We start from the raw sequence: 15,528 nt of genomic DNA, 5'->3' as shown, positions 1-15,528 counted from the left end.
AAGACACCACGAATTCAAGCCCTACCTCTTATGGGCTCTGTGACCTTGAGCAAATCATTTAACCTCTCAATGCCCTAGGCAACTCTTTAAATGTCTAAGTTTCAGAGCAAGAGTTCCCCATGACATTGAGTCTATATATCTCCAACTCTAAAGGGAGTGACCCTTTAGAGGAATCAGTTCATTCATCTATGAAACAAGTTTGATCTGAGAAAAGAAGTTGATGAGTTAAGTCTGCTTTGACAGTTTACTTGTCTGGGATGCATGCCTGCTCAGAGTTCTAAGATAAGCTATTATTGAAGATTTTTAATTCATTTTTATTAGACAGCAATTACTCATTTGATTGTGACAAGTTGTAAAATACTGGAACAAATAGGGATGGCAGTGTGCTTTAATGATATTTATATGATGAACTTTAGAAATTTTAGGTAAATGAGGATATATAGACACCTGAACTCTTTTATGGTTATGGGAAAATGTCACTTACCTGATCATAGGCAGAAGATGAAAAGTTGGTTACTATGCTAAAGAGTGTTCCTTTACAGAGAGGATTCAGAGCTTATTCAGAAAGATAAGCAAGAGAAGTGAAAGGAAAGATTTAATAACAAAAATAATGAAAGCTGGTAATTTTTTTTCTATACCGTCACTTGTTGCTGGACAGATTGACCAATGAGAGCTTGGCTTAGTCTACCACTTGCTGCTGAGAGGAAGAAGGAATATAGAGAATGTAATATGCTCCCCTGTGACTTGCTGCTATGTAAAAAAATAAATAGAGGTAGAGAAAATATACGCTGTTTTCTATTGTGATTTTCGGTTGAGAAAAAATAAGGGAAAATAGAAGGTACTTCTCTGCATTGCCGCTTTTGTTACTGAGAGGTGGAGAAGAATCCTGCAAGGAAAGAGTTGGAAAAGCTTCCGACAACTTGAAGATAAAGGTAATTTCCCTTTCCTAAAAGAGTACAAAACTACTTTAGTTGAATGCATCATCTTGGCCTGAGGCTGGAAGTGATGTACACTATAGTTGTTGTTGAGGAGTGAATCCAGTCAAGCAGAAGAACGGTTTGGCAGTAGAGAATCAGAGAAATCACCCAGTGGATCAACTAGTTTGACTGAAACGTGCACTGTGAGGTACTAGTCAAGCACAGCATGATTCAACTCAGTTTAACAGTGGGATGATCTGTTCAAGACAATATATTCATTAAGGAATATAATATCCATTATATTCATTTTATGGATAGCTCCTGAGACAGAAAGAGTACACTAAAGTTCATAGTTTCATGATTACGAGATACTCTGAGCACATGAATTTTCCTCATTCACGTGTAATGTTCCAGGATTCTGTGTGTACTTTCTCTTCCTCATAGGCATTGAGTGCCTAGGTGGGAGAGAACAACCCAGATTTATCTGTAGACTATGATGCATTTATTATTCCTGAATTTGCTTTGTACGAGTGCTTGTGATGTTATTAGTGATTGTTTTCACTTTATTGTTAAGGAAATGATTATGTTTAAAATTTAATAGGCATCATTTTGAATGGCTGGTTTTGTATAAATAGGAATCATACCAGGAAAGTCTTGAGGGCTATAGTGGTCACTGGGGGAGAGTATTACCCTGTCACTGGGGAAAATTTGCCTGTGGCTATGTGGTGGTCATTTATCTCTAAGATTCTAGACCTGCCAGTGTGAAGGCAGATTGGAACGAGCAAGCCAGATCAAATAGTGAAAGTGGGGGTCTTTGTTAGGTGTTAGAGACATCCCATGTAGCTGTTACATTGGTAATTTTTGTTTGTTAGAACAACATCGATCATCTTTATCCTTTCCGGTCTTCTTATACTTTACTCTCCTCCATGTACGCTAGTAGGTGCTTAATAGATGCTTCTTGACACTTTCTGTTACTGTTTACTATTTTTTTTTTACTGTTACACAACACATTTCTAGGCAGCTAGGTAGTGCAATGGATAGAATGCTAGAACTAGAATCAGGAAGACCTGAGTTCAAATCCTGCCTCAGACATTCATTAGCTATGTGACCCTGGGTAATTCACTTAATTTCTGTTTATCTCAGTTTCCTCAGCTACAAAATGTGTATAATATTAAGACCTAGCTCTCAGGGTTGTTGTAAGGATCAAATGAGATAGCATGCAAAGCATTTAGCACGGTATATAGCAAATAGTAGGTGCTTAATAAATGCTAGTTCCCCTCCCCCCTTCCCTTTCCAAATCCCAACTCCATGAATTTTCCCTGGCTGTTCTCCGTGCTTGGAATGCTCTTCTTCTTCTCTCCTATCTCCTAGTTTTCTTGGATTCCTTAAAATCTCAGCGTAAATCCTGCCCTCTAAAAGAAGCCTTTCCCAGATGTCCATTAATGCCAGTGTCTTCCTTTTGATCACTTCCAATTTACCCTTTATATATGTTGTTGGTACATGGTTATTTGCATGTCCATGTCTGCCCCATCAGAATGTGAACTCCTTGAGATTAGAGACTATCTTTGTTTCTCTTTGTATCCTAAGGGCTAATCAGAGTGTCTGGTACATAGTAAGTACTTAATAATAAATACTTGTAGACGGATTGTCTTCTGGAATCTTTGTTATTCCCTTCCTGTCAGTAATGTTATAGATGGGATAGTCAAGTACTTCTTGGATATGAATATATGAATATGAAGTAGTATATGAAGCTTGTTTCAGCACAGAGATTATCATTCCATGTTCTTAAAGATTATTTACAGTAATTCTGGGATCACATATAGGACTAAACACACACACACACACACACACACACACACACATGGATGCCTGGGGTCTGGAAACTTACTCTTAACTCCTATAGAATGAAGTTTCTTGAGAGAAGGAGCATTTCTTATTTACTAAATGTCTGAGGGTCAACACGTGCCTACGAAAGGTAAGAATACTTTCCAGTTTAGCATGGATAGAGCAGTTGTGGCTTTGGTGGTTTTGTGCCCTATTATCCATGAATTTCCTAGATAGTAGAAACCAGAGCTGGGGGACAGAGCCCAGGGCACAAAAGAGCGGGGTGAAACAGAGTGAAGGAATTTGAAATGATGGTGTATCTGTTTCTTTGTTACATACATTCCCAAGACATCTCAGAGTTGGAATTTTTATGTAATGAAATTGAGGAAATATAAGGAAAATGAGGAAAGGGGTTATTCCGTAGTTTGGAATGTGAGTGAAGGTAAATTATTAATCTAGTACCTAGAATCTGGGAGTTGGACAGAGGGAGGAATGTGGGCTCCCTCCAGAGTCTGAAGGAGAAAATTGATCTCAATGTAGTGTATAATGCATTAAATCCATGTGGCAGATATTTCTAGAACTTTTAATAAGCATTTTATTTGTATGAGAAAATCACCAAGTTCCTTTACTAAGATTATATCCTATTTTGAAAATTAAACTAAAGGACTTTAAGCTATCCACAATCCATTTCATTATCTCTAAGCTTCATGGAGATGGGAAATTCATGTAGGATGTTATTAAATCTTTGCAAGGCTTGTTGGGAAGCATAATGTGGAAAATGAATTTAGAGGCTACTTTGGTGGTTAAGAAGGCATCATTTCCATAGTGTTTGTAAATGTCACTACTAAGGCCCAGAGATGTTACCTAGCCATTGAGATATGAAACTTGACTTTCTAGAGATTTAACCACTAAAAGGCTGAGTTGTCTTTTAATTTGTTGAATAGTCTTCCTTCCAATACACATTAATTGAGACACTGCTATATGCTCAGCGCCATACCAGGTGCTAGAGGGTCTACAGAGAGTCTTGTAAGATGGTTCCATTTTTACAGTGAGCAAGGGGAATTAAACGTGTACACAAGCAAATATAATACAAAGTAAGAGTGTTAAAGTACATGAGTGATATCAAATGAAATGACAGTTCGAAGAAGAGAGATGTCATTGTTGGTTGAGGAAATTGGGAAAGGCAATATGGAGGAGATGACATTTGACCTGGTCCCTAGTTGATGAATAGAGTTTTTTTTTAAGTATTCATTTATTTTTACAAGCATTTTATAAGTATTTTCCCTTTCTCCTACTCCCTCTATTATTGAACAATTAAAAAAAAAAAAGAAAGCCCTCATAAAATCAAGCAAAATCCAGCAAAACAAATCCTTACGTTGACCATATTTAAAATGTATGTCTCATTCTGTGTTTAAAGTCCATCACCTCTCTGGCAGGATGATAGTAGCATGTTTCATCTTCAGGCCCTCTGGATCTGTGGTTTATTATTGCATTGATTAGAGTTCTTAATTATTTCAAAGTTGATTCCTTTATAACACCAGTGTCAGTGTGTGAATTGCTCTCCTCATTTTGTTCACTTCACAGAATTCTTTCCAGTTTCTTCTGAAATGTCTGACTCATCACTTCTTATGGCATAATAGTATTTCATTACATTCATCTGCCAATATTTGTTTAGCCATAAGTTGGCATTCCATTAGTTTCCAGCTTGGGGCTACTCTGAAAGAGAACTGCTATAAATATCGTTGTATATATGGACTCTTTTCCTTTTTATTTGATCTCTTTGGGAGTAGAATTCTAGTACTGATAATGCTAGATCAAATACTATGGACAGTTTAGGGCATGGTTCCAAAGTGCTTTACAGAATGGCAGGACCAGTTCACAACTCCACAGACAGAATTTCAAAGGTAGTTTTTCAGTGGACAGAAATGCATTCATTCAACAAACATTTATTAAATGCCTACTATATACCAGACACTATGCAAGGCTCTGGGAATACAGAAACAAGAAAAAAAACTGCCCCTGCCCTCAAGGAGCTAATACTTGATTGCAAAAACAATATGTACACATTTTAATAAATAGAAAACATATTCAAAGTAAATACAAAGTGACTTTGGGGGAAGATAAGCAACTTAGAGGTATCTGGAAAAGTCTCATGTAAAAGGTGATATTTTGAGCTGAGTGCAACGAGGTGGCGCAATGGATATAGTGCTTGGAGTCAGGGCTTGGAGTCAGGAAGACTGATCTTCCTGAATTCAAATCTAGCCTCAGATACTTTACCGCCTGTGCGATGCAAGGCAAATCATTCAACGCTGTTTGCCTCCATTTTCTTATTTGTAAAATGAACTGGAAAAGGAAATGGCGAACCACTCCAATATCTTTGCCAAGAAAGCCCTCAATGGGGACACGAAGAATTGGACACTATTGAGAAATGTCTGACCAATGAAGAAAAAGGAATTCTTTGAGACAGAGGTAAGGAGGAATGCATTCTTTGCATGGAGGAGAGCATGTGTAAAAGCATATAGAAGAGAGACAGATTGTCCTGCATTGGGAGTCCCAGGAAGGTCAGTTGATTGGACCATGGAGTTCATGTGGAGAAGAAAAGTGTAATAAGCTAGGATAAGCTGGAAGCAGGCTGTGAAAGGCTCTAATTTCCAAAAAGAGAAGTTTATATCCTTGAGGCAAACTGGAGACTCTGGAGCTTCTTGAACAGAAGAGTGACAGGGTCAAAACTGTGCTTTAGGAATGTCACACTGGTAGCTCTGGGCAGGATGTACAAGAAATGGGAGACACTTGAGGAAGCAGAGGGAGGGCATCTGGGGCACTTGGGATAGCACTAACAAAAGTTGTCTTGTTTTTTTTGTTTTTGAGGTTTAGGGATGGGGACTGGACCTGGGATTTCATTGGTATAGGGAACTCTTCCATCCAAGAACTTCCTCTATTAATGTAGGTCAGCACCTTTTTCTGCAACTTAGAGAACTACCTAGAGGGGCAGCTGGGTGGTACAGTGGATAGAGTGTTGGGCCTGGAGTCAGGAAGACCTGAGTTCAAATCCAACTTCAAACACTTACTAGTTGTATAACCCTGGGCAAATTTCTTAACCTCTGCCTGCCTTAGTTTTCTCATCTGTAAGATGGCCATGATGATAGTAACACCTACCTCTCAGGGTGGTTGTAAGGATCAAATGAGATAATATTCATAAAGAATTTAGAACAGTGCCTGGCACATAGTAAGTGCTATGCAAATATTCATCATGATGATATGTCAGAGGTAAGATGAACCCAGATCTTCTTGGCTTCAAGACTAGTTCTCTAGTTACTATGTCATGCTACCTTTTAATTTTTTCTTGGCATTTACTTCTTCTGGGCTCTTTTTTATGCCATGCATATGTATACCTATACATACACACATATATGTATATATATACATATATACACATATATATTTGCATTTAATCAATCAACAAATTTATTTGCCGGCCACTGTTATAGGCAATCAGAATACAAAGATCAAAATGAAAAAGTCTCTGCCCTCAAGGAGCTTACATCCTTTAGGAGAGACAGCATATGCACAAATGAGCACAAGCTAAAAATGACCAAAACACATAAAAGTTGATTTTTGGATGGACAGCACTAGGAGCTAGGAGAAACCTAAAAGCCTTCCTGTAAAAGATGGTGCTTGGGCTGAGAATTGAAGGAAACAAGAGATTCTGGGACAGAGGCAAGGAGGGAGTACATACCAGGCACAGGGGACAGTTAGCATAAAAGTACGGAGATTGAACAAGGAGAGTCTTGGGCAAGTTTAGTTGTATTGTAGAATATGGGAAGGGTAATAATTTGAAATAAGGTCAGAAAAAGTGGTTGGGTCACATTGTTAATGGCTTTAATGCCAAAGAGAAGAGTCTAGAGACAATAGGGAGCCATTGTTGGCTATTGAGTGGGAGAGTGACATAATCAGATTTGGGATTAAAGAAAATCACTTTGATAGCAGTGTGAAGGATTGATAGGAGTAGGATGAGATAAAGCAACAAGGGCCTGGACTAATATGGTGCAGGGGATTTTATGGAAGAAGAAAGGACACTATTTACCAACTGACCACAAATCAACATGATATAGAGGAGAGGGAGAAATCAAGAACCACGTCTAGATGATGAACCTCAGAGAATAGAAAGATGCCACTTTTAGCAAAAATAGAGAAGTTTGGGAGAGAGCTAGGTTTGGGAGAGAGGAGAAGATAATGAATTGTTTTGTGTATGTTAAGTTTAAATGTCTTTGGTATATGCAATTTGAAATATCCAGTAATGAGATGCTACCAAAATTTTTTCTTTTGAGTTTCTTTTGAGAACACATCATGCATTATTTGATTCACATCTATTGACCTTTTGAGATGTAAGTGGATGACATGAAGGATTTCAAATGGTCTTCTGGCTTCTCAGTCAGGTCTTAGGCAGGGCATTATTTTTAAGAAAAGCACATACAACTTTGAGAAGCAGGCAATCTCTCACAAGGACCATTATCTGCCATAGTCAAATGGCAGTTCACTTACCACTTTTTACTGGTAGCTTGTTGTCTGGCATGGCTGTTTCCTGACCATCTGGTCTCAGAATATATGCCTAATGCAAAGACATTTTTACTCACTCTGATTTTCTCTACCCAGTCTCCTTGTTGTCCTATTCTCCCCTCCCCAGTCTCTCCCTCCTTCCCCCAAACTCCCAATAACAGTTTTTAATCCAAAGATAACTCATCACCACAGTCTGATTCTAGGAAGAGAAATGTCAATGGAAGCTGGCAAGCACAGATTGCCTTTCTGTCTGAAATAGAAAAGCAGCATTAGCCTCACTGGCATTTCCTTGGCATTTTCCATTTTGTGATTGCAGCCTTGAAGATGGGTGTGGAAATTAATCTTACTCCTCTCCTGCTTGCTATAATAACCCTTCTGTGAATTGAAAAGTAACTGAAATGGGTCCAGGGACAGGGCTACCTGAACATATGGGAGTGATGTTCCAATCAGCAGGCTTTCCTTTGGGCTTCACTTCCTCAATGGGCATGAAGCAAATTGAGCTAAATCAGATAATAAATGTGACTTGACTACAAATGACCACTTCAGGGACACATTTTTCTCTCCTATATGGAGGACCTTTAGGTAAAATTCATTTTCAAGGCTACATTTCTTTTGGATATGCAATGAATTGGGATGAAAGCCAGTCTCTGACCACATTGAGACATTTGGAGGCAGTGCTCCATTGGGGCATGCTTAGGCCCCAGCAGGAAGTACTGTGTCTCCCTCTTCCCAGTTACTTATATTTTTCAACAGAACCATAACTAGGAAAAAAAAATTGTACCTGGGACAAGACTCAGGAAATAATCTCTAAATTGGGTAGGGGTATGGGGGGTTTAGGGTGTGGTCTGGTAGTCTGAGACAGAAATCCTAGATGAAGTTATGTGGGTAGGGTTCCTTTCTTGTATATGTACATGTATGTATACGAGGGTGTTGAGGAGTGGAAAAGCTCACCTCTGAGGACCATTTGGTAGATTACTATTTTAACTAATGATTCTTGATAACTGGAGGCTAATCCGGCAGTGCTTGGCTGGCCTAGGACCCCTAGGATAGTGGAAGAGTTGGGGGAGGGGAGACACCATTCTCCATCCACCTACCTCTCCATTCTACCATCATCAATCATACACCATGCAGACAGAATCCCAGACACTCTTTCTCACTCCTCCTACCAATGATGATTGAGACTTGGCCCCAGGTAGAATATGGCAAAGGATCAGAATCCTTTGCAAAGATGTGGAGACGGTGGAAGTACTAGCTTGTGACAGCTTGGTGCCAACCTTATTGAGGTCAAGCAGTGGTTGTACTTGGTTGTCTCACCTCTTCCATGTTGGCAGAAGGGAATGCCTTGACACTACGCCACCTATGGGCTAGAGAATGGGTACTCTGTTTCTTCCCATACTGACTCCTCTTGGTTGTAGGGCTTTTCTGTGAGTTAAGAGTAGGTGGAGGCTTATAATAGTAGTAGCCCCATTGCCACTTTCCATCCTTCCCCAGTGGCAAGGTGTCTGAGCTCTAATTCTCTGCTGGTCGTCTGGTCCTGATCATTCTCCCCACTACCCAATACAAACATTCCTTCCATTACAAGGGATAGGCCTCTACATGGGATGGGTCTGGGGCAGGCAAATACATGTCCATGATCTAGCACATACTTGGCATTAGGTTTTAAGGATTCAAGGGGTTCCCATCCCTCATATCATCCTCCCAGTCTTAGTTTGATTTGGAAGTAATTAGTATATTGAGGCCCATGCTAAACTTGGGAAAGAGGAGATACTTGTATCTGTCCTTAGTAGACCCTATTAGAGAGGTGGGTGATGGTGGTCTTTAGTAGGCATTGTTCCCTGTGGCAGGTGAACTGTGGCTGGAAGAGGCTCTGATAGTGTTGGTACAGGATTTATATGAATGGTTATGGCTTCATATGTGTATGGGGAGACAGTACTGGGGCTCCTTTGTCTCTGACTGTCACCCTATTTTGAATAGATCCATAGATGCTTGCCAATACCTGCCCAAGGAAAGATTAGATATCATCAGGGTCCCTCAAAATTTGGTATCCTCTCAACCAAGGGCAAAGCCCTGGATGTCCCACCCATTTTGGGATAGTTGTCATTAGCAATTTTCCCTTATATTGAACCAAAATCTTCCTTTCTATAACTTCCATACATGGATCCACTTTTACCCTCCAGGGCCGTGAGAACAAATCCAATCCCTTTTCAACACAACAATGTACTGTCTAAATGTCTGAGCATAGGGAACATGATAGGTCTTTTCATACGTAGGTCCTTCAACCAATTCTCCTGTGGCATACTCTCAGGTTCCCACACCAGCCTCTAGAACAGTTTGTTAATGAGTTTTATTAGAATATGAAGTCCAGAAGAGGATGCCCATGTTTCAGAATAGGAAACAATGCTCCAGGTATAATTGAACAAGAGCAGAGTGCAACAAGAGTTTCATCTTTTCTCATTCTGCTCACTATACTTCTACAGGTACTTCACCATTTCCATTTTAAGGTAAGACATAAACTTTTTGGGTGACCCCATCACACTGTTGATGCACACTTGTAGTACCATGTGGGCCACCTCTGTGGACACTTGAGCTGGTCTAGTTCTGCTCTTCCCATTTTCACTTTCTTTAGCATCATTTCTATAGTCTTACTGCAGATGTTTCAGATGATCTACATTTTTGACCATATTCCCCTTGCAGTGGATTGAGTACTGATCCTGGAGTCATGAATACTTGAGTCCAGATTTGGCCTCAGACACTTACTAGGTGTGTATCCCTGAGAAAATCACTTAACTTTTGCCTGCCTCAGTTTCCTCAATTGTAAAATGGGGATAATCATAGCACCTTCCTTCCAGGGTTAGTAAATGAGATAATATTTGTAAAGCCCTTTGCAAACCTTGAAACACAATACAAATACTAGTTAGCATTATAATTATGATTCAGTACTTGACAATTGAGGTTTTTGGATCCAAGCATAGAACTTTAGATTTACCAGTATTAAGACGTCATCTTAATAGACCAGTCTGTTCCATGAAAATTTAAATTTAAACTGGAAGGTGAATGACAGACAAAAGTAGAAAATATTTCTTAACATTTCTACAAAAATTATTTTTTTCCATCAATGGTAATGAATGAAACACATTTGGATTTTTAACATTATAGTTCCCAATGTGTTGTGTGTAGAAATGATATTAAAGAAAACAAAAACGGGAAAAGCGGAGGCTAGACCAGATCAAATATATGAAGAGGAGGTCCCTGCTGGAGGGGACACAATTTTGGGGACAGTGAGGGACTGATTTTTGATATAACTGAATGAAGGGAAGTTACTGAATTACTGGGAAAAAAATCGCAAATGTTATTGCTACTGAAAAAAAAGCAATTGTGAGAACATCAATAACCACCACCAACCCTTATCCCTATTTTATCAGCTCTACAAAATCTTTATGAGAATATATATCAAGGGCATCCTTGATAAAAACATGAGAAGGTAACAGACTTTGGAAAAATATTCTACTGAAGAGCACATTTTTGTAGTTAAACAATTGTTTGAAAAATTCAGAAAATACACGACCCTGCTGTGCTCATTTGTCTACTATTTAAAAACCCCATTTCATTTGGTTGAGTAAAATGTAGCCTCAGAAACTTACCACAACAAGGGATTTCCTATGCATATATTAAGGTCATATAAGATTCCTTGGAAGACATAGCACCTGAGATAACCTTGATGGATGATCGTTTGATTGTTAATACAAAGTGAGACATAAAACAGGGAGGAGTATGTTCACCCATGCTGTTTACTACTCTCCTGGAAGATGTTCTGACAGAGTCCAAATGGATGGGAAACTCTATGGATAGCAAAGTCTTTTCTGTTTGCAGATGCCTTTGTTCTGATTGTATAAAGCCTAGGAACACTGCAGGCTTACTAAATAACATCTACATTTACTCAAAAGAGATCAGCTTAACTACACACAGGGAAATTCAAATGGAAGAAGAATACATATTGTATTGACAATGATATATGAATTTGGATGTGTGGTTCATAGAGCTGGCATATCAGTTCATATGCATTGAACAGAAAATGCAGATAGCCAAAGCCAAAATTCAATATAATGGGCTGGATTGGATCTCGGAAGTTTCACAGAGTTTTTGACGATTCCAAATTTCTCTCTGAAACGTAAGCCAATATTTTAAATTTCAGATGATACTTCAGTTCTCAAATGGACTGTGAATTCATTGATAAGGGTGGTTCATTCAGTAATGCATACCACAGTCTGCCCATGACTGCCCATCCTATGCAATCCTCACCTGTCTCTTCCCAGTTCTTCCCATAAAGGGGTCTTCCCAAAATGCTGAGAGTATTCCTTGGACTCTCTTTTTATTTCATAGATACCAAGTGGAACATCTTGGTTTCTCCCTGCTCTTGTTACTTAACTATTATTTTATTGGTTCATTTTAAAAATGATAGAATTTACACTACAGGTATCAAACATCCAGTGGACAACATTACAGGTAGGCAATAGAATGAAACCTGAACCAGATTAAAATGTAATTGGGAAATATTTGACAAAATAAATAAAAATACAATAGATCATAAATACTATTAATATATATAGTTTTCTGAGTCAATATATGGACTGCAGGGGGTTTATTTGTTTCTATTTGTTCGACAGCACTGTTTTATACCAAGTAATGCCTTGTTTTGAGTGTATATCAACTCAATTAGACAACCACGTACTTTTCCATTGTACTTTGGCTAAGCCTCAGGAGTTGTTTCATGACTTGAAATCATATAAAACAAGAAGGATATTGGTGTCAAAAAGATAGGCCTTTGTTTTGGGAGAAGCTAGGTGTCATTTAACAAGTTTTATAATTTCCCAGAGCAGTTCAGTCCATTCTTCTCCAGTTCAACTTTGGGCCATGTTCATTGTTGAGTTGTAGCATTTGTCCAAGATTACATAGTTCGTATTTTGTCTGTCCGACTACATATAATCCAGATAACTGGCATTCTTTGTCCACTTGTTTTTTTTTTCCTGTGTGGATAGTATCACTGCACCAGGGACTGAATCATCTTTCCTACTCTTGTTTATTTTGGAGGTTTAGATGGTTTCTCAGGCTATTCTGGTGATAATCAGGGATGAGGTTTCACTAGTTCAGAAATGAGTGTTGACAAATGTTTTACTATTGCTTGCAATTCTGATTAAGCATTTTAATACTTTAATATATTGCCCTTGCCTGCTCTGTTTGTAAGATGCAAGCTAAAATTAGTTGACCACTAGAAATTCCCAGAAAATAGAGTGCAGGCTTAAGCCAAAGAAGATAAATTACAATCATCGTATCAAATACCTCCACACTGAACAATTCATTCATGTAAATCCAGAATTGAGTGGAATGAAGATTATTCATATATAACAGTGGGCAGGCCAACAGAGGCTTAGTCCTCATAGAATCTGATGTGTGCTTTGTCTGTTGCCAACTCATAAATAGATATTCTGTGATGATTGTTTCCTGTCCACTTACTGCTCGGTAAAGAGATTGGCTGCTGAAATGGAACAGAGTATGCATACAAAAGACTTGAACAGCTAAATCACACCCTTTCTCTCCCCACCCTCCCTCCTCCTGGCCATGGCAGCTGAAGGAAGAAATGCTTTAAGCTTCTGGGGTGGGGAAAAAGGTCTCAGGACCTGCTTTCTTCTCCTGGGCCAACATATGGATGTGAATATATGGTCCTTTGCCTCTGTGTATTTGTTCTTTATAGTTTTTAGGTGAGTGAGTATTGGGATTTAATGGAACAGGTTGTAACCTTGTAAGCTTTGGAAGGTTGGAAAAGCTGGCAGAGGTCTGGGAGACAAGGCCAGGAGAAACCATCCCTGAGGAGGAGGCTAGTTACCTGTTTGACCCAACCTAGCAGTAGGCCAACTGAGATGCCCTGGCCTGCAAATAAGGGTGTAACTTGTTAATCTACTTTGATTCACCTGGATTTGATTCATTTGGTGGTGGGAGGAATGTTTGTAGCCATCATTATAAATTTGAGTTCACTCTCCTCAGGATCTGAGTTGAGTTGTAGAGGGGAGAGTGTGTCCAGTTTGGGGATGGGGAGATTTTTATATTTTAGTTTTTGTTATATCTTTCAATAAATATCCTTTTGATAATTGATTTTAATTGATTAGTGATATTGAAGAGATGTTAGCAGGTTAAATGATACTGGATCACTACTACTAACTGACACTGGAAAATGATATTGGGATAGTAACCATTGGTAATTAATATTGAGGGGAACATACTGGATCAGGGCTCATGATGAGAGCTTTAAAATAAGCCCATAGCCCCTTGGGGATAACCTAGAACCTTGAGGGGGAGATGTAACAAGCCATACTCTGGAGGTCTGACCTGCTAATGCCTTAGTAGTTTGAGAGAGTTTTACTTCACATGGATAACTATGTACAGTTGATATCTGCGTACCTCACTTTCCTCATCTATAAAATGAAGGGGTTGGACTCACTGACCTCTAAGATGCTTTTCAACTTTAAATCTGTGTTCTTATGATTTGTCCATAGTCATACAAAAATAAATAACAGAGGCAAGACATAAGCTCAGGTCTTCCTGATTCCCAACTGAGCACCCTATCCACCCTGCAAGGCTGCTTCTTTGAGATAACCATAATGCCTGGTAACATGATAAATGCATTAGAGAAGCATAAACCAAGAGTGCTATGAAGGTCAGAGGGGAAGAGAGGGCTTCTTCACTTTAAGGTAGTAAGAAGATGATTTTTGGCTCTCTTAGAAAGGAAAGGGTAGCATTCTGCTCAGTCACCCCAATTCAAGCAATTCCTGTAAGTGCAAATAAAAGGTGAATTAATTTTTTAAAAAATACTTTAAAGTCTTGGGAGAGGTCAGCATGGGCACAGAATGCCTCCAGTGTGGGATCAGCCTACTACTTATCAATGTCTGAAAGTTTTCCTCCCAATCATTTATATTTTAGACTTGGCTAAAGTATATGCTTGTAGCTTACTGTGACTCTTGTTAATAGTAAATTTACCCAAGTCTGAAAAATCTTTTAAGAAAGTAGCTCTTGTCATCTAATAGTTCAAAATGATTCTCTTTCCTTAGCTAAAGAAAAGAGAGAGAAAACAGCCAAAGTCATTGAGGCACTTCAGCAAACTTAATACCGTCTTTGAAAGGGATGATTGCAGCAAAAGCTGAGCAGAGTATATAATTCTACCTTCCACTGCTCAGGGTGAAGTAATAAGCTTTAGGAGAAAAGTACAGTCACATTATATTACCGATGTTCCCTAATCTGGACTGTAGTTACATTCTAGATTTACAGAATTTTTGAGCTGGAAGGGACGTTAGAAATAATTTAGTTCACCTTTCATTTTATAGATTAGGAAACTGAGGCTACTGCTTTCCTTTGGAAAATATATGGCAAGTTAGGGATGGGTTGTTTTTTTTTTTTTGACACGATATCCTTCCTGACCCCCCACAAATCATGTCCCACAGGTAAATAACTGCCCACTCTGAAACTGCTTTCCCAACAATGACACTGTTCGGTGGTAAGAATGAACTGATATGGTAAAACAGGTCTTTTGTAGGTTTGAAGTCAATTCCCTGGCCTTGTCCTGCATTGGGGTTTCTCTTCTAAAGAGCTTTTCTACTTCAGTGAGCAGAATTCTCTTTTAGTATTTAAACATCCCAACCCAGGTATGATTTTAGAAAATTTTACACATCCTTAAAGGCTTCTATGGAGGATCCTATTTGCATAAGTTTGAAGTAAACATTGGTATTTTCACTTAGCCCTTCTGGGTTGTATTTCTGTATATCAATTGGAGAAAGTGTCACCTTGGCATAGAGTTGGGAAGATCTGGGTTCAAATCATAACTCTGACACATCAGCTGTTTGATCCCAGTCAAGCGACTTTTCCTCTCAATCCCTCAATACCCAGCCCTGTCAGACATAACTGAAAAATGACTCAACAACAACAAAATGGCCCAGAGACACTGAGTACCAGAACTAGACTAAAATGTTTGTTCCTCTTCGAGAACAAAAGATAAACAATAACAATGACAACAATAACAACAACACCAGAACCAGATTAAAATGCAATTGGGAAATATTTAGCAAAATAAAGAAGAATATAATAGACCACAGATAATCTTAATATATGGTTTTCTAAGTCAATATACGCCTATCAGGGATCCTTTTGTATGGTTCTTTTTCTATTTGATTTTGACATCACTGCT

This window comes from Vombatus ursinus, unplaced genomic scaffold (assembly GCF_900497805.2).
Source record: "Vombatus ursinus unplaced genomic scaffold, bare-nosed wombat genome assembly UNPS02009205.1, whole genome shotgun sequence".
Taxonomy (NCBI): domain Eukaryota; kingdom Metazoa; phylum Chordata; class Mammalia; order Diprotodontia; family Vombatidae; genus Vombatus; species Vombatus ursinus.
The sequence above is the reverse complement of the archived record's forward strand: the minus strand, read 5'-3'. Positions refer to the sequence as shown.